At 48.7% G+C, this 19,484-nt stretch overlaps 1 protein-coding gene across 9 annotated transcripts in view; it reads right to left on the reverse strand.

Annotated features, from left to right (window-relative positions):
- The window catches only part of Ptk2b (protein tyrosine kinase 2 beta), a 109,236-nt gene extending 95,346 nt beyond the window's left edge, over positions 1–13,890 (reverse strand). For 4 of the 9 annotated variants that reach the window (XM_048801538.1, XM_048801536.1, XM_015499451.2 and 1 more), the window contains exon 1: positions 13,690–13,888. The gene's annotated coding sequence lies outside the window, so the exon portion shown is untranslated. Of the gene's footprint in view, positions 1–13,689 lie in introns of all 9 variants that reach the window. The other 5 variants (XM_048801539.1, XM_048801534.1, XM_048801533.1 and 2 more) reach the window with 3 other exon arrangements.
- Positions 13,891–19,484: the final 5,594 nt, after the last annotated feature.

Here is a 19,484-nt window from a genome sequence, read left to right on the forward strand (position 1 = left end):
AGTAAAGTGGCCATCGCTGCCACCTGCTCCCCTGGGTCATCACATATGCTTTCCCTTGGGACATTCTCCACCTGAGTGGCCTCATCCCAGGGCCAGGGCTCCCTTGTGCCTGCATTCGCCTCCCCAGCTGATGGGACTTTGTGCATCTTGTCTGAATCTGAATCCCTCTGATACCCTTTGTTCCCACAGGGACTGGAAACCATCTCCACATTTGTACTTTTTTCTTAGGTATTTTCCCTAAAACTTCCTCAGATCTGGATGAACGTTCCCTGAGTGCAAGCTGTGAATCTCTACATTTGCTGGATTAGGAGGCAAAGGGCACAAAGCAAGGCCCCTGCCTTCCCACCACTCCATTTAGCAAGGCGTGTACTTGTGAAAAATAATTTTTATCTCAAGAAAACATGTGCCAGGCACAACTGGATGCAGCAGCCAAGTGCTCTGGGAGGGGGGCAGGGGGAGGCAGAATGCCAGCCTCTGTCCTTGCCCAAGCCCTCAGCCTCCCCCAGAGCCTTGTCCTGGACATCCTCTGGCTTCAGCATTCCTCTGCAATTGCCCTTCCAACTCTCAGGCAAAAACACATGCCTGGCCACCCCCGAGCTTTCCAGGTAGGTGTGCTCTTTGTGGGTTCCCCATCCTGTGGAGTAAGCACGTCTCACCCTCCGTGCCTCCTGCTGGAGGCAGGTCTCATCTTGCTCACCTGGCCAAGCCCGCTGTTCTCTCCACGCCCCTATTGCAAACACGAGTACAGGGGAAGAAAGCAGAAAGTGGGCTCTTCCTTGGGACCAGCCCTGATCACCAGCCTCTCTGGCAGCAGGCAGCAGGCACTGTGGACCTGACCATGTCCCTGGAGGGCTTGACTTCCTGTGGCTGGGCACAGGCCCGGCCCTGCCTGCTGCCCTTGGCCACACCCCAGAATGCCTGTTTGCAGATCTCCCACCCAGAGCTTCTCTGTGCTTGGCAGAAGCACTCCTCTGGCTTGGGGCCAGAGTCCTCCTCTCCAAAACAACACGCTGACTCTCCTCTGCAGGAAAACTCGTACAGCTACATATCCTACCCTACACATCCCACAGCTCCCTGATGCTGGAGAATAATGTCAATGGCAAGCCACCGTGATAGAAGGCCTGTCTGCATCCCGCCAGGATTATTCCCACCATGGTCCTGCTGGATCCAGCCCCCCTGGGCTGTTCACAGCGTCCCCAGTGGACCTGCAGGGCTTTCATTCTAGAAAGCACCTCACCACCTTCTTCTGCCTGGGTCACTTCTATCCACTCTTCACAACCTTTCCTCATCTGTGATGCCTTTTGAGTCTTGCCTTGGGGACACTGGTAGCTCTGGCCTGGTGGCTCCATGGCATTTGCACCGCTGTCTGGCAGTACAATTGGTTTTCACATGACTGCGTGCATGGCTATTTCATCTTGAGGGTAGTTTCCTGCTCCCCTCTGCATCGCCAGTGTTCAGCATAGCTCCTAATCTGTAGTAAATACAGTCATCCTTGGTGTCCACAGGACACTGGTGCTGAGACCCCCCTAACAACCCCATGGATGCACAAGTCCCTTGCCTTATATAAAATGGCACGGTATTTCCATATTTGCATACCTATATACATCCTCCTGTACATTCAACTCATCTGCGTATTACTTATAATACCTAATACAGTGTTTGTGCTACGTAAATAGTCGTTACACTGCATTGTTAAAATAGTAATGACACGAAAACAAATGTGCACACCTTCTGTACAGATGTGAACATCGTAGGCCCCGTTACATCCACTGTTGGATGAACTGGCAGATGCGGAACCCACCTAAACAGAGGGCTGACTGGAATGTGGTGGTCTCCAGACTCACTGCTTCAAAGCCACCAGCTCCACACCCCTGAAAAAGGAAGCATGGCTTTGGGGAAGAGTAAGGGCTTTTTCCTTGCAGATGTTCAAAACCCAGGGAAACATCCACCTGGAGGACAGGCGGACACTCTGACATAGCTTGGAAGGACTAGCTGTCACTCTACTGGAACACACTTAGTTCTACCTAGAAGTGGACTAAAGTCCTGCGGAAAGGATCTGGATGCTCATCTCATCCATGCACATCTGAAGCCCTAGTTCCAACCCCCTTCCCCGCCCTGGAACAGGAAGGGGTCCCGGCCCTGTCCAGCTGCCCTTTGCAGTTGCTCCCCCACCGCGGCTCCCAGCACCAACTTCACAGGAACCTGCCCTTCAAGCTGCTTCCCTTCTTCTCCCTCAGGGTCGGAGCCGTTAAAAGTCATCTCTGGAGAGTGGGACTATGCCTGCCACTTCTTCATGTCTGGCCACAGCTCCCTTCTTATCTTCTTAACTGATATTCTTCCTCTTTGCTTGGCTCCCTCTCACCCCAGACTTCAAGTTCCCTTTGCCAGCTCCCGTATGTCTTCTCGGGGAGGACCAAGGGGAAGAACGGGAAGGGGGTCTCTCTGTGGAAGCTGGTGGTGAATCATGGTGAGTTTGGTCCCTGAGATGACCAGACCATCCCATGCCGAGGCGGGAGAAGGAAAGGGGCCTGGGGAAAGAGCAGGGACTCAGTGTAGACAGGACCTGAATAAGGCAAACCCAACATCCTTGTGTGAATCACAGACACAAAGGTCCTCTCCAGTGACAAAGAATCTGAAGCTACATCACTTGATCACCGAGTTTTGACCACATCCAGAAACTGGGTAGCCTCAGGTTCCCCCATTTTAAAGGAACATAGTCAAGATATATGAGGCAACAGAAAATGCATCTTACTTCTAAACTGTAACCACAAATCTGTTTTAAAAACTCTTTTATATACAGTTCTATGAAATGTAAGTTAAAGGCTAATGCCAGTTTTCTAAGTGGATATTAGAAAATCTTTTTTTAGCATTTTTTATAACTTTATTTTATTTATTTATTTTTTATGTGGTGCCGAGGATTGAACCTAGTGCCTCCCCTATGCTAGGCAAGTGCTCTACCACTGAGCTACAGCCCCAGCCCCCAGAAAATCTTGACTAAAGAGGGAAAGACTGCCATGGCTGTTCCACTCACTGGTTTACTGGCTTGCATCCCTTTTCTTGTTCATTCATTCATTGGTCTGCTTGTCCATCATCCATCTGTCTGTCATCCATCCATCCACCATCCATCCATCCACCCTCCATCCATCCACCCACCCACTATCCCTCCATCCATCCACATCCACATTCTTCTATCCAACACCCATTTGTGTTTCAATGTCACATATGGTAAAATATAAGGTAAACCTCTCCTTCCCTAACTATCTGTCAGAAATGAGGAATTCTATAGTCAAATCCTTACAGATCTTTCATATTATGGGTTGCTTTCTCAACTGCTTTATTTTAAACAAAAATAGACTGGGGAAAAATATTAGCCTGGAACCACTTCAGTAGTTTTGCTAGTTTGGGGTGCTTACAAAGGTCATTTGATAGAATGGTTTGTCTTTTTTTAAGCAGGTAGGGTACTACTATGATAGAGATTCAGTGACTTTTATCAAAACTAATGCTAAATGTCATAAACAAACCTATAGAAGGGCATTTTGTAAAAGCAATGAACTAAGTGGTTAGATTGTGGGCATCAAAAATAAATAACCTCTTTTGGGGGGGGCACTTGGGATTAAAAATAAAAACTTTCTAAAAAATTGTAATAGACATCTCTCCAAAGAAGACATACAAATACATGAAAAGAGGCTCAATATCATTAGTGATCAGGGAAACACAAGTGAAAATCATAATAGGATACACTTCATCCCCACTAAGATCCCTTTTTGACTAAAATCAAAATCACAGACAACAAAAAGCGTCAGCAGAAACGTGGAGAAATTGGACCCACGATGCACTGCTGGTGGAGATAGAAGATAATGCAAATGCTGTGGAAAATAGTTAGGTCATTACTCAATGATAAGCATGATAAGCACAGAGTTATTATGTGACCCAGCAACTCCATCCCTATGTATATAACTAAGAGAAATGAAAACAAAAAACCTTGCACATGATTGTTCATAGACGTATTATTTATAATGGTTAAAAAGAGGAAACAACACAAAAGTTCATCAGTGAATGAAAGGGTAAATTAAATGTGGCATATCCATACAATGGAATATTATTCATCAATGAAAAAGAGTGAGGTGCTGGTAAATACTATGACATGATACATAAAGAAGCCATTCACAAAAGGTCATTTACATGGAATGGCCAGAAAAGGTTTTTCCATAAAAATAGAAAGTAGATTAGTGTTGCCAGCGGCTGGAGAGACTGACTGCTAATGGGACAGAGTTTCTTTTGGAGTGATGAAACATTTTGCAATTAGTAATGGTGATGATTGCACAATCTGAAAAACCAATGAATTGTGCATTTTTACAGGGTAAAATTTATGGAATGTGAATTATTTCTCAAAAAGGCTGTTATTAAAAAATAAACACCTTCTGGATTAATAAGAAACAGCCAATTCTCCCTGGACTATAGGGATGGAGGTATGTGCAGAACCAAGAGCTGATATAGGAGGACCCTAGTGTTGAGATGGATGCTGGCATCACAGACGGGCAAACTGCTCAAAGCCATCCATATCAGGGAGCATTGGGGAATGCAGTATTTTTAAGATAATGTATTGTTTTATATAGTATGTGATTTAAAAGGTCCGTCACTAAAATAATATAGAAAATATTATCCTAAAAGTTTACATATTCAAATTAATGTTTTTCTTTTGTTAAAAGCCCTCCTTATTAGGAGAACACTCAGGTGCATGCTGTATACATTGAATGACGCCCATGTGTCTGGCACCAGGCTACATCCTGGGGCAGCGATCATGGCCATCAGAACAGTGTGGTTCTGTTGTCCACTGGGCTTTCAGCCTGGAATTAAAGAGGAGCCCAAGTTTATGGCCATGGGTATGAATGGTCTGTAATGCTGATAACATCTCATAAGAGGCCTTCCTAATCTTTATGGGTCACATGCTCCTTGGAGAGTCAGATGAAAGCTATGAACTTTTGCATTTGCCCAGAGGTTCATGTATACAGTCTCCCAACAATATATACAAACCCCAATAATGGTATACCCCCAATAAAATAAATGATCTCTTAACAATGCATACAGCACCCCAAACATTACATACAACCTTCCAATGATGTACACTACTCCTAACAATGTATATAACCCCACTTCAACACTTATAGTCCCCCCATAATTAATGGAACCCCTAACAATGTATACACCCCCCCGTCAACATAGACCTCATAAGATGACCCCAGGGGCCACTATGGAGAGGAGCTGGGGCATCTCCCCTCCCCACTTCAGCTCTGGATGGGTCTATTCTCACCTGGTTTATATACTGGGATTCCACCTACGATCTGCTTTTGAAGAAAGCTTTCCTCTTGTTAAAAAGTCCCCAACCCCCTTATCGAGTACAAAATGAGAATCCTAAGGCTCACTTAGGCTTTCTCAGGTGACCCATGCAGGAGCTTGTGGTAGGATGGCCAGAAAGCAGCCATTTACCCAGAGATCTCTGTCCCATGTCCCCAGGGGTCCTGGGTGAGAACACAGTGGGGGGTGGGGATTGAGCGTTCAGCACATGGGTGAAGGAGAGTCAGGTAAAGATAGAGGCAGAGGGCCCAGCGGTCACACTGGGGACAACAGAAGCCTCCTCTATAGCTAAGGAAGTTAATGTACATGGAGTGTTTTCACCTCTTGGGAATGGAGGAGCTGAGGGCTCAGAGTCCAGGGACCATGGCAAGTCTGTGCACACTGCTAGGTCAAAGTCCAGGTCACTAAAACCTTGTTTCCCTACCCCCACGAGTCTCTCTCCTGTTTTCCCACTGCAATTTCACCCTCAGTTGGGGTGAATTTCACTCCCACCAGCTTCCTGTCTCCTGTCATTCACCAGGGCCCAGAAGGACTCAAAGCCAGAGGACAAAAGAGAAGAGAGAGCAGGACCTCACAGATGGGGAGACTTGGGGGCAGATCCATGACTCCTCTCTGGGCTACCGGAAGTCTCCACCTTCAGGAGGGGTTAGGAGGGCATCCTGTCCCTGGGGCGAGAACTCAAGAGGCTTGGGATACGGTCCTTGCCGGTCCTTGCCGTGTGGATGTCGCAACTGGCTGTTGTGACGCCCAGTGCAGGGAATGCGGAAGAGGCTGAGGGTGTCTGTGCAGGTGAGCAGGCGTGAGTGTGCAGCAGGGGCGGGGTCCTACTTCTGGGCCCAGGGAAATGGAATCGCCTAGCCCGGCAATTTGAGGACAGAAGGAAGGAGAACAACACGAAAAGTGTTTCCCTGTCTTGGGGGAATTTAGCAGCAGGCTGAGTTGATATATGTTGGGAGTTCAGGGGACACAGAGAAGCCTGGAGGCGGCAGTGGAGCTCGGGTTTGAAGGGGTGGGCCTGCCACCGAGTCCTGAGGGATGAGTATGCAGGACTGGGGGCTGGGGCACACAGACAGGGCTGGTGCTCCAGGCAGGACCCAGGACTCCGCAGAGGTTTGATGGTCACCAGTGAGCACAGCAGCCTGGCTGGGGTGAAGGGCTTCCTTTGGAAAGTACAGGAACATTGGGTTAGAAGGGGATATTAAAGTCAGGGTAAATTTAAGGGAATCTAGATCTGACTAGAGGCACTGGGGAACTTTCGAGGGATCCAAAGAGAAGCCCTTAGGAACTATTTAGTAACATGAGGTAATAAGGCCTGGGCTTGAGTAAGGAAGGAAGGAATGAGAGGCATGAAGAAAGAATCTGTGGGGCTTAGTGATGGGCAAGATATGAGCAGAGAAGAGCAAAGGCAGAGAGGTAGGGGAGAGACAGCCATGGTTTCCGACCCAGCCTGCGGGAGAACAAGCCCCGCAGAGGGAAAGGCAGATTGCAGGAGGAGGACATGCTCTGAGGAGAGAGAAAGACAGGTCTCATTTCCAAGCTGCAGCATTTAAGATGAGCTTCTCAAGTGAGGCCGAGGAGGGCCTGGGGGAGGCGGAAACTGGGAGTCATCAGCACCCAGCGCCTCCAAGGTGAGGCCCCCCGGAAAGGGACTTAGGTGTGAATCGAGAACATGGAAGAAAGAGAGAATTCAGGAGAACTGGGAGATTACCTATAGAGCCTACACCGATTGATGTTCCCACGAGCCTATAGTTTTCTAATTCGTCAAAGAACCAACTTCGGCTCTGAGAAAGTAGAAGCTTCCAGGTGATACACAGAAACCATTCGGACCCCACGATCAACCCAAGCCACACAATGTATTCACTCTCAGGACCTGAGCCACTGCGAAGTCCCTTATCCAGCAAGCGTAAGCTCCCGACTCTCCAATCCACTCCGCACCACTTCCTGAATCTGACCGAGGCCCCTCCACCCAAGGCAACAGCTCCAACAGCTCCCCACCGCTTTCCCGATAAAATCCCATGGTGTTCCACACTCCTCCGCCTCCAGATCCAGGCCACCTCACTTCCACCCTCATTTTCTGTTGTCATTTGCCACCCTGGGCTCCGCCCCAAATGAGTCACTGAGACCAGGCCTTTCCACCTCTCTGCTTTTATTTACACTCTTCTTTGACCACATCACCCTCCCAAGTCCCCACAGCTGAATCCTACCTGTCCTTTCAGAGCTTTCCCAAATGCCACCCCTCATGAGGCTCTGTCACATTTCTTAACCAGTCTTCCTGTCGTCTAATCTCATAGCACCCTGTGCCCCTGTAATGGCACTGCAAATTCACATATTGCCAGTTATTCACCTCCACGCGCTGCTTCCCATGCCAGACTGTAAACCTGCGAAGACAGACAAACTCCTTCATATTTGGATGAAAAGATGGAACTCTGAGAGTGCAGGGAAGGGACACTCAATGAAGGCCCAGAATGAGTTTCCAGGAGGAGAGGACAGTTCAGAGCAGTTCCATTACCTGGAAAAATCAGTCAAGACTCAGGCCCGCACATCACTCTGTCCCCAAACTCTTTTCAATTCCCTGAGCCAACTCCCATGAGTTTTTTTGGAACATCATCACACAAGTAGTATATTTCTTTCAAGGGCCCCATAAAAGAGGTGGGACAAAGTCTTCATTTTCAAACATGAAAGGGAGGCTTAGAAGAGTAGAGACACTCAAGGTCACACAGCTAGCAGGCAGAACAAGCCAGTGCCCAGGCTGTGAGCAGGACCCTCCTTCCATTTCCCAAGAAAGCCCCGCCTGTGGCTGCAGTGGAATATGGGGCTCAGGAATGGGAACTGTGGTGAGTCCCTTGCAAAGGCCTCAACTGACAGCTCTGTATATCAGCACCAACCACCTGTGCCACAGCAAGGGGACAGACCGGATGCTGCCAAGAGTGTCTGCACAGGTGCAGCAGAATCAGCTCTCTTGGAACCTGTAAGAAGCAGGCACTTGGGGTGGTGGGTGGTGAGGCCCCATGGAAAGATTCTAGAGCTACATACTCCTGCAGAACAAAGAGGAGCTTCGGGTGCCTGAGGAAGTGGTCAGGAGAACAAAGCACACTAACTAGAAACCAGGACAAGGCATGCTAGCTCCTCAAGGGGCCAGGACTGCAACCTGGCCTTTCCCACACAGCTGGGACAGGAACCCCTGAAGATCAAAACCACCCTGGGTGCAATTCCCAGAGGGGCTGAGAGGAGCCTCCTGAACCCTGTGGGCACCAGAAGGACTGCCCTAGCTTGAGGAAGTCCCATAGAGTCAGGTGGAAGACCCTCCACAAGAGAAAGAGCGTGGAAAATGGGGAGCCCTAAGCCTGGGTGGGAGAGCTGGCCCACTGTGGAGGGAGACCTGTCCTGTGGTCAGTGAGTGATCTTCTTGTTGCCAGATTCTAGGGGTGGGGGCTCAGAACATTAAAGGAAGAGACAACTGGAGAGGGAGCAAATGTTAGTGACCCTAGACAAGATGCAAAACAGGAACCCTCTTCCTTCCATGGATGTTGGTGGCTGTGGATCTTGGCTCCAATCCCGCCCTTAACATGGGCAAAAGGGAAGAGCTGGAGAAGACCCCAAAACCTAGAGCAGTGCCCATCCCTGCAGCCCACCTGGAGAGTCTCTTAAAAATAAAACCATGCCGTTTTCTTCATCTGCCCATTGCATCTAGGTAAAAAGTGCATCAGAATATGCAGCCTGGAGTCTGCTCTCTTAATCAAACTGTCATCGTGAGTAATAATTATACCTTGGGAAACAGCAGAGTGACTCAAAAAGCCGTCCCCTCCCCCAACCCACCCCCTCACCCAGCTCAGAGCTTTGCACACAGTATGAAGAGGCCCAGAAAGGACAGGCACCATTTTCTCCTGTCAGCTCTCTGAATACTTTCAATGATCACTGGGCTCCGGTTCCTGATGGGCATCGCTGGACAGTGTCTTTGCTGGCTAAAGAGTCCATTAGGCCTGGCTATTCCCAAGGTGCAGTGGACTGGGAGGGGGACGGGCTGGAGTAAATACTGTGAAGTGCCTGATGTGTGCCCATGAGGCAGCTCCCAGGGAAGATGTCTTTGCCTCCAAGAAGGTGGCCCACAGCCTTAGGAACTAAATAACTAACTAACTAAATAAATAAATAAAGTGCTTCCCACAAGCTCAGATATAGCTACAAACCAAAACAGAACAGCTAACATTCACTCGGCACCCACCGTGTGCCTGTTACTGGACTGAATGTTTCATGTGCAGCTGAGGATATTAAACTGTGAATAGGCCCTCTGGGTGTCAAAATGTTGAAATAATAGTCTGTCCTCATTGGTACATGTCACAGCCCCCTGAAGACCTGCCTCTTCCACCCCCATAGTCCCCCTGATCTGGCACTATTTGGTGATCCTGAAACAGCGGAGTGCCTGTCCCGTCTGCTTAGGGTCATGCTAGTGTCATCTCTGGTGTGTGCCCCCAGTGTGTATACTATCTCACCCCAGCCTTACCAAAGCCCCATAAGATAGGGATATCTTACAGATGAGGAAACTACAGCTAAACAACCTGCCCAGCGTCATACAGAGAGTCCCAGGGCTGGGCTTGGAACCCAGGCATGCTGATTCCTAGCCTGGGCTGTTGACCACTGGCCTGCTTAGGAGGGAAGCACACATGAGACTTGTAGAGACTGTGCCCCTGCTCTCGCTCCTGTGCCCTGCGACTGGTCTATTCTACGAGGAATGGTCATGAAGCCAGACTGCTCAGGACCATACCCTCAGACAACTGACTTCCGCTCCTGCGCTTCTCTGCTCCCATCTCCCTCCATCTGCTCTTCATCGTGAGTAATAATTTTGTCAGCATCAGGCATTGTTAGGCGTCTGATGTGGATTCTCCTTTAATTCATTCACCATTCACCCAGGAGGCCAGGCCCACATGGGGAAAACTAGATCTGAGAGACCCCACACGCGGGTCCATGGGGGGACCACCATATCCCCTCCCCTAGCCTTATCAGCATCTTTAGGGATGTGGAAATACTGTTATCAGGGACAGGGACATAAGCTGCAGGGGAAGGGTTAGGACAACACAGGGAGAGTCTCTCAAGGGAGGATGTTGATGCCAGGAGAGTCGCACACAAGAGCTTGTTCCCCAACGATCTCTGAGGTGGACACAGCTAAGTCCAGGATGAGACAGGCTGGTCCTGGGTAGAGGAGGAACAATACCTTCGGAAGTCCTGTGTGACACCTGCCCTGTGCCCCCATCCACACTCACTACATGCCTAATGCCACATCCTTTAGAAATTTTCAAGGTTTCTAGGCTGCCTTCAATGAGTGCTTGCATAAAACCAGTGACGTGTACTTTACTCAGCAGCACTTACCATAACCTTGACCATGCCAGTATGAATGACACACCTCATTTGAATGTTTTGCCAATGGGGCACCTCTAACTATCTCATGGCACAGAGTCTTTCTGAACACTCCTGGCAAATGCTGCCCTAAAGGACTAGGGACAAAAATACTTATTGCTGGGCAGGGGGATGGGGAGATTTACCACTGGAAAGAGGGACACTTTATAACCCAGCAGTTCCCACAAGGTAGACACACTTTCCATTTCCTCTTTCTCTTAACAGACTCTAAGTCCCTCCAGGATCCATTTCAGGAAGCCCCTAATTTGTCCTTACAAATGGTCTTATTAAAGTCAAAGCCTGGTTTACAAGGCACCCTTCTTCCCTCCATCCCGGAGCTCCACTTTTCTAATAAGGAGCTCATAAAACTATGAATAATCAAAGCCTCATTTTATGAAGATTTTGTCAGCATCAGGCATTGTTAGGCGTCTGATGTGGATTCTCCTTTAATTCATTCACAGTTCCCTTCAGCTAATTGGGCTTTGAGTCATTCCCACTTGGCCTACCTGCCACCCTCCAGGACAAGCCTGGGTATCTCCTGTTCTTGAAACAGGCCATGTAGATGCGTATGGTAGCCCTGAGAAAATAACACCAGCCCCCTCCCTGCCCAGGGACTATCACCTCAATCAGGAACAACCCTACACATATTCCCCCAACACTTCTGAGGGCTTCATGGATGGGAATGAAAACCAGGGAGCTCCAAGCACTCTGTGGGTGCTGTTTTGGTCACCCTCTGTGAATGTGTCATAACAATTAATATGGACCACTTTTTCCATAGTGCACTATCACCCATCCTCCCCATAAGCAGGAGCTGAGGCTCAGAGAAGTTAACTAGTTTCCACGAATTTGAATCCAGCCCTAGAGGGCCCTGAAGCCCAGTTTCTTTCTGAGGCACCACCCTCCTCCAGCTCTATAGACAAATGAGCTGACCAAGGAATTGATTTTCTTCACTACCATCATCATCATTATCATCATAGGTCACTCAGTGATGGAACTCCAAAATGGAATCCGGGAGAATTTGGTTACAAGATAAATGTATCCTGAGACGGTCTCAGGGCACCAAGGCAGTTCCTAGTTTTGACTTCCCAGAAGAACTCCAACTTAGAGAAAGGTTGCCAGACAGATACGGGACACCCAGTTAGATTTGAATTGCAAATAAATGGTGAATAAGCATAAGTATGGGTATAAGTATGTCCCAAATTTTTGAATTGACATACTGAAGACAAATATTCAAATATGCTTATTTGAAATTAAATTCTGAGTGTCCCATGTTTTTATTTGCTAAATCTGGCACCTTCATCCCAGAGTTGAAGGCATGCTGGGAAGTCTCATGCTGGGCTCCAGGTCCCAAGCTTTGCTCCAACAAGAGTTGCCATGGCAGCCTGAGCATGCCTTCAGAGGCTCTGGGGAGCTGTCTCAATTTACCTCACAGCTTCCCCTCGCCCCTGCGCTCTCTAGGCTCCCAACTAACCAAGCTACTTTCAGTTCCACCATTTGTCAAGCTGCTTCTAACTTGCAGCTTTTGGCCTCTGGTATTTGCATTTCCCTCCTCTGTGCTGTCTTCTTCCCCCTCTTCCTCTTTCCTGGCAAATTCCTATAGATCCTTCAGTCTTGACTTACAGCCACTTGTGCCAGGAACCCTTCCTGGCCATCCCTGACTGGCTCTGCTTTCCCACCCAAGCACTGGATTGATTGCACTCTGCCCCTTCTCATGGCATGCCCTGATCTTCCCCACTCTGTCCTGGCAAGCAAGGGACATGTCAGACTCACCTTGCCTTCCTGCACCTAGCCTCAGTACCTGGTTGCAGGTGAGAAGCCAGTAAGAGAATGAATGAATGCAGACTGTCCTGCCAAAGTTGGGTCTTCTGAGTGACTGCTTCCTTTCTCTCTTCTGTCCTGAGTCACTTTTTCATTGCTGCATCCTGCTCTCCCCTGCCCTCCTACCCCCAGCAGTGCTTAGGTCAGCAACAGCCCTTCAGGTGAGCAGAGAACAGCTAGGACATGGAGGAAACTCCTGGCACCCCTTACCCTGTTCATGCCCTCATTAGGCCAGCCTAGCTGCAGGTCTGCCTAAACCTCTTCTGCCTCTGTTTTCCAAGTCCTGCTGGCTAAGGCCACCCTAGGTCCCAACTTGGTTCCTTAAATGATCTCAGTTGGAGCTTGCCCCTTGGGAGTGGGGACATTCTGGTGTCATATGGCCCAGGGTTAGGGCAGGTGGCAGCGTTTGGTGGGTTTCAGAACATCACCCATATGCTCCATATTCACCCACCCAAAGCTTTGCCCACGCACAGCCTGACAACAGGAGCAAGCAGCCCAGAGCTTAACCCTTGAGGGGTATTTGGAAGACAGCTTCAGAAAGAACCAAGCACACACACCCGGAGTTAGGAGTTAGGCTTGAGTCCCCCTTGCAGTGCCCAGCCTGCTTCCAGTCAGAGCTCTGGGTTCAGAAAACTGGGAGGGAGACCAGAAATACCTGGAAGAGTGGAGTGGGATGGGGTGGGTGAAGAATGTGACCCCAGGGGGTGCTGAAGGGCCAGGAGAATGGAGCAGGGCGGGGCAAGGGCCGAGGTCCCAGGCAGGATCTTAAGTTGGATTCCCAAGCCCCCAACTGGCTCTCGGCTCTGACTCTGACCTTTAGAGGCACAAGCTTTCCGTTCCTTCGTGCCGGTGGCCCCAGCTCCCCTGTCTATGTCAAGAGCACAAAAAGGGAAAACACCTTTGAGACTCAAATTAACTCCAAAAATAGAACCTCTGGCCCCCAGCGGAAGGCAGAGGGCTCGGGGCGTGCACCGCACCGCGACTCCCACTTTCTGGGTCAGTCGCGCGTCTTCCTGGAACCCCAGGTACCCCGATGCCGGAACTGCCGCCCGCTCTAGCCCCTTCCACCCGGTCAAGCCTCCGAATCTCCACCCGGCGCTGAGCCGCGAATCGCGAGAGGAAGCTCACCGAGAGCGAGGCGCGGACTCCGGAGACCGCTTCTCGGGCGCCGCCAGGTGAGCCGGGGGCTGCGCAGGTTCAGGTGAGTCGGGGTCTGAGACAGGTACGGCGCGGCGGCTTCGGAGGCTGTGGCTGAGTAACAGGGCTGACAGGTTGGTGTTTTCCCCCTCCTCCTCCCAGTCGTTAACCACACCCCTGCTGCTCTCCTCCCCACTTCCTTAAAGGGTGGGGTGTGCAGTCAGTGCCTGCTCCAGCCTCTTACCATAAACTCTGAAATAGACGCTGCCGCCAATTCCCCGAGCTGCCGGGCTGACCTGGGGCCATCTCTGCCGTCCCCCTGACCCAAATGGGCTCCTCAGGAGCCCCCGGTTCCTACCGCCTCTCCCTCCTCCTCCCACTCCTCCGGTGGCCTTTTGGAGGCCACACTTCTTTGGCTGGCTTTGCAGTGGAAGAGGGTTACCTGTCACGCTCTCAGCACCCGTGTCCCAGTCTCTGCATCCACACTAGGCTCAGCCCCCTTGCAGGAAGGACATCAGGTGAATACCCAGGGCGCTGTCAAAACTGGTTCAGTTCCTACCTAAATGCTAAGGACCAAGTGCCTGAGCTGAGACTAGCAGACTCAGAGGCCGGAGGGGGAAGCTTCAGAGGAGCCAGACAGTTTTCTGCTGGGGTCCCTCCCCATGCCAGTTCACTTGGGTAACTAAAGAAAGGGTATGGTCACCTGGTTACTCAGGACAGTGGGATTTGAAGCAGGGACTCAAGGGCAACTTGCAACACTTCTTTCATACCTCTGGAAAGATCCCAAACTTTCTCCAGAGTGGGAGGAGGTGAACTGGACTCTGCAGAAGGTCAAAATGCAGGCATGCACTCATTGTCACCCACAGTTTCAGAGTTCTTCTTCAGAGTCCCTTCCCCACGACTCCAGAAGTTGTGTCATGCTGCTCAGCCACCTGTGACAGCCAGGCATATATGGCTACTTCAAAGACATTTCCTCCCTGAACTAAGTAGTTCAGACATCCCAGGAGAGCAAACGGAAAACTGGCTTTTGGCAAACATGTCCGGGATGTGACCACTGTGCTAAGGAAGCACTCATGCCATATGATTGCCTTGAATTCTCCCCATTTTCTGAGACTAAAAGGCAGACTTGATTGTTAACAAAACCAGAAAGTCAACATTTTTTTTCAAAGCATATCAGTGGACAACCAGTGGCTTTTCCCTGGATGCTACTCTGCATCAACTGGATATCGGGTGCCTAAACAATGTGCCCCATGGTGGCACTCAAAACCCATTGTATGCAGCTGCTGGATTCCTCTCCTTGGTCATTATGCTCACAGATTTGTCACACTCTGTGCAATCACTTGCAGTCTTAAAGAGAAAGCTATGGCTGCCAGTGGTCAAAAGCTTGTCAGGTCGGAGACTTTGACTAGGACTTGGAGAGACAAGGCAGGTGTATAGGGCAAGCTGAAAGTAGGAAGGAAGGTGCTGGGATGTTGAGGTGGTAACTGACAACACAGCCCGGAGACTCCAGAGGGCATCGGGAGGTAGATGGCCCTCCCGTCCTAGCATACAAGGATGAAGGCTGAAGGCCAGGTGCTAAGAAAGTTAGATCCCTGAGTGAGGCTCTGAGAGTCTGCGGGAGGGTAGATGGTGCAGTGGGAATAAGACCAAAGCCAATGGGACCACTTCATGAAGAGGTGCGTTTGTGTGTGCTGCCCCTATGTGGCCATGTGGGTTAACTACAACTTCATCTCTACTGGACCTAATTCAGGGAGATTTCAGATTGCTTTCAGCAGTTGTTCAGTTCTTCAGAACTTCTTTGTAGCTCCAAACCTAGCTCCAAGAAGCATAGGAGTATAGGGTTTTTTAAAATATAGAGACTTTGAGAAACTCCCAAGATGATCAGTTCTTCCTTCAGGTCTCCTTAGGTTCTGTCCTGTGTAGCCACAAGGTTCAAAGGTGACAGGTCACACATTTCCACCTGTCCCCTATCCTTTAAACAACCTGTCAGGAACTCTATGATTTTATATTGGTGCTCTAAAATACACTACCACGGCTCCTTGTAGATGTGATAATGACCTACGTCATGGAGAAGCAACATTTCTCCTTCTATCCACTCTGCTGCCAATGTGGGAGGCCCTGGTGGGGAGAGGACGGTGCCTGCATCACTAGGCAGAGAAAATGTAAGGAAAAGGATTCCGAGCAAACATTCCTTAGCCACTGGGCTTTCCGTTTAGATGTCCCTCCCTCACTGCAGGCTCAGTTCTACAACCTGCATTAGACACACCCCAATAGCTTCCCCTGCAGTCCTATCCCTGAGTGTCTCCCAAGCACCCACTGTTAGAATCCATGACTCCCTCGGAATCCCAAAGCCATGTAGTCTCCACATCATGGGAATCTTTCCAAGCATCATTGTTTTTAAAAAATTTTTTTTCCTAATTCCGTCATCCCCACCTTGGCTCAGATCCTCTTTGTTGTCTGGACTTCTGTGAAAGGGCTCTCCTAACCTGCTCCCACCCCTGACCTGGGAGTCATCAAGACCAGAGGAGCCTGCACAGGTGACAAACTTTGGGGATGGCATTTGGAAACACAGGAATGGATAATTGTTGAGGGCAAGAGTCAGAAGGAACAGAGAGCTTGAGGCCAGACAGGCTTTATCCAGGAGCAATTGTGCAGAGGCACAAGTCAAATGGGGCGGGCTGATGAGAATCAGAAAGAGGACATGGAAGTAGCACATGCTGGCAACTCTTGTGAAGAGCTTGGCTGTCATGGGGAAATTGAGGGGAGGATTGAGAGAGGGCTGCTTTGTGATTGGTTTAAGGTAACAGCCCATGGAGCAGGTATAGTGCACATGGGAAGGACCCAGCAAGAGGGAAGAGGCTGCAACCTTGAGCAATTGAATCCAACTCTCTGAGCTTGTGCACATTGTGCCCCTTATCTGCACTTTCCAATAAAAGAAGCATGAGTAGGATATGATTAGATATTCTGAGAGACCATAACTCTCTCCTTCATAGCTTTTCTTATAGTGTTGTTATAATTATTCTATTTTATTATTAGTTATTGTTAATCTCTCACCTAACTAATGTGTATATTAAAGTTTCTCACATATGTATCATGTATGTATGGATAGGAAGAAAGGTTATATAGGGTTTAGCACTATTTGTGATTTCAGGCATCCACTGGGGATCTTGGAACATGTCCTCCTTGGATAAGGGGGGCCTACTGTACTTACTAATCTAGAAGATGAGAAGAATAGTATTATCTGTTCTACTGTTATGGTTTGGATAGGAAGTGTCCCCCAAAGGCTCCTGTGTTGAAGGCTTGATCCCTAATGCAGCAATCTCCAGGGGTGGAAGTTTGGGGAAGTGATTGTCTCATGAGGGCCTGGATCTCATCAATGCACCAATCCATGAAGGGATTCCTAGCTGAAGGGACTGCTGGGAGGTGATGGAAACTGTAAAAAGTGGAACCTAAATGGAGGGAGTAGGTCCTTGGAGGAGGACCTTTGTTCCCAGTCCCCTCCTTCCCTCTTTCTGTGCTTCCCAGCTCCCATGAGGTGAGCAGCTTTCCTCCAACAGACCCTCCTGCCATGATGTTCTGCCTCACTTCAGGTCCAAAGTAATGGAGCCAGCTGACCACGGACTGAAGCCTCTGAAACCATGAGCCCAAATAAATCTTTCCTCCTCTAAGTTGTTTTTCTCAGGCATTCTGTCACAGTGATGGGAAGCTTACTAACACATCTACCTATTTCATAGGTATTATAAAGCACAAATTAAATGATGGCTGTGAAAATGCTAAAAAATGCTATAGTTATTATTTTTAGAAATGATAGGAATTAAACAGCATAGAGTTACTGGGAGAGATTATACACATATCTGAACACAGATAAAACTTACCGAATGTTCACTGTGTGCTAAGAACCTTCATTTATCCTCTGTTGACCTCTACAACCATAGCTGAGGTAGATGGAATTATTTGCAGAAAGGAAAAGGAGGCTTGGAGAAGGGAAATGTGTCCACGGCCATGAAAGTAGGAAAGAGCAGAGCTGAATCTAAAACCATCATTGGAGGGGCTGTTACTATGTAACTGGAGCCTCTCCAGTGAGAGTGAGAGAATTTAATTTACATAATGTAAATTTACTATTAGAATAAATTTTATTCTAAAAGGAAAGTATAGTTATAAATGTTCTGAACAGAAATGCACAAAGCAAATATTCATGGAGACAAGGGCAAAATGATTCAAGTCCCTAATCGAGGGATGTCTATCTCCAGTTTAACCAGAAACCACTGAGTTTAGTAAAATGGGCCACAATTGAGTCCAAAATAAAGAACTCAAAAACACATTCTGAACTTGAAAAGAACCCTTTTATCCCACCCATGAAAGTACTGCTTGCTAATCCCCATTATCCATTTTCTTTCCCTTCCCTTTAATAATTGAATTTTAAATTTTTGTTAGGTCACAGCCTACCCCAAATCTGGACTACATTTCCCAGTCTCCCTCACAGGTGTGATCATGAGATGAAATGCAGGACAGTGGTTGGTGAGTAGAAACTATGCATGAAACCTAAGGATTATGCCCTTCAAGAGAATGGGCACACTGTCCAATATTCCCTTCTCCACCTCCAGCTGACAAGAAAACCTGGAGCAGCCATCTTGGTCTATGATGTTGAGAATGGCTGAGTGATGTGAGATGAGATCTGGGTCCCTACCTAGCCACATGCTCACTCTGGGCAAGATCTGGACCTAGGTGAACTTTTAAAGGAGAGAAACATTTAACGTGCTCAGGATACTACATTTGGGACCTTTTTGTTATATAGCCGGAACTGCATCTGTGATACTGTGAAGTAAGAAATACATATTTGGCATCCCAGGGGTTCCTGGCTCATAGCTCCTAAAACCATTGGAATCTCCAAAGTAATAAGTGTCTTTTGTATACAAATGGGACAATTAGTGGTAGGAGGCCCCTAAATAAATGCAGGATGGGGCTATATCCAGAAAGACTGAGGCAGGATAGAGGGATGGACATTGGGTGCCCTCCCCCAGCCTCTAGATAGGAGAGAAAAGTTGAGGTGATCACCTGGGGCCGTTGTAATTGGTTGATGGAATTGATCATGCCTATGAAGCTCCCTAAACACTCAAAAAGACAGAGAGCCTCCAGGTAGGTGAACACACAGAGGTGCTGGAGGGTGGCATCCCAAAGAGGGCCTAGAATGTCCACACTTCTTTCTCGTGCCTCTTCACATCTCTTTCATCTGGCTGTTCATCTGTATTCTTGGTATTATCTTTTACAATAAATGGGCAAATTGAAGTCAAGTGTTTCCCTGGGTCCTGTGAGCTCCTCTAGCAAATTAATGGAACACATGGAGGAGGATCATAGGAGCCCTGGTCTACAGTCAGAATCATGGGCCACAACCTGGGACTTGCAGCTGGGCATCTGAAGTAGGGGCAGTCTTGCGTGTCTCAGAGCTCAACCTTCAGGATCTGGTTTTATCTCCAGGTAGTGAGCATCAACATTGGGTTGAACTAGAGGACATCCAGTTGGTGTCCTACATCAGAGAATTGGTTGTTGGTAGGGAGACTTAACACCTGCTGTCCAAAGTCACTGTTGAATGGGGTGTGAGAGTAGAAAGAAGAAAACAATGTTGTTGCTTTTTCCTTCAGAGTTTCCCAACTAATATACCATCATGTAGCCGTTGTTCTAGCCTCACATTAAGGCAGAACCTCAGTGTCCTCGTCTACTAAAAGGGGATTTACCTTTGAGGGTTGTTAAAAGGACGAGAAGTGGTGCATGTACATTTCCTTGCTAGT

Source organism: Marmota marmota, unplaced genomic scaffold (genome assembly GCF_001458135.2).
Source record: "Marmota marmota marmota unplaced genomic scaffold, marMar, whole genome shotgun sequence".
Lineage (NCBI taxonomy): Eukaryota > Metazoa > Chordata > Mammalia > Rodentia > Sciuridae > Marmota > Marmota marmota.